Source organism: Pecten maximus, chromosome 5, assembly GCF_902652985.1.
Source record: "Pecten maximus chromosome 5, xPecMax1.1, whole genome shotgun sequence".
NCBI lineage: Eukaryota > Metazoa > Mollusca > Bivalvia > Pectinida > Pectinidae > Pecten > Pecten maximus.
Window position 1 is genome coordinate 36,155,214 of NC_047019.1, and position 215 is coordinate 36,155,428.

Below are 215 nucleotides of genomic sequence, written 5' to 3' on the forward strand. Positions count from 1 at the left end.
ACTCTTGTCAACCTATATACATGATGAATTTTCATTGGATGCCCTGAAATGCTAGGGCACAATAATTTGAAATGTAGTGAAGATGGTGTACACCATGTGAATACATGTAGTCTACATCATGACTTCAGTGGAGATCAAAACACACTAATAATATTGTGTACCACACCCATGGTCTGGTTTTACATATGATTATAGAAAATAAATCAACACTGAAC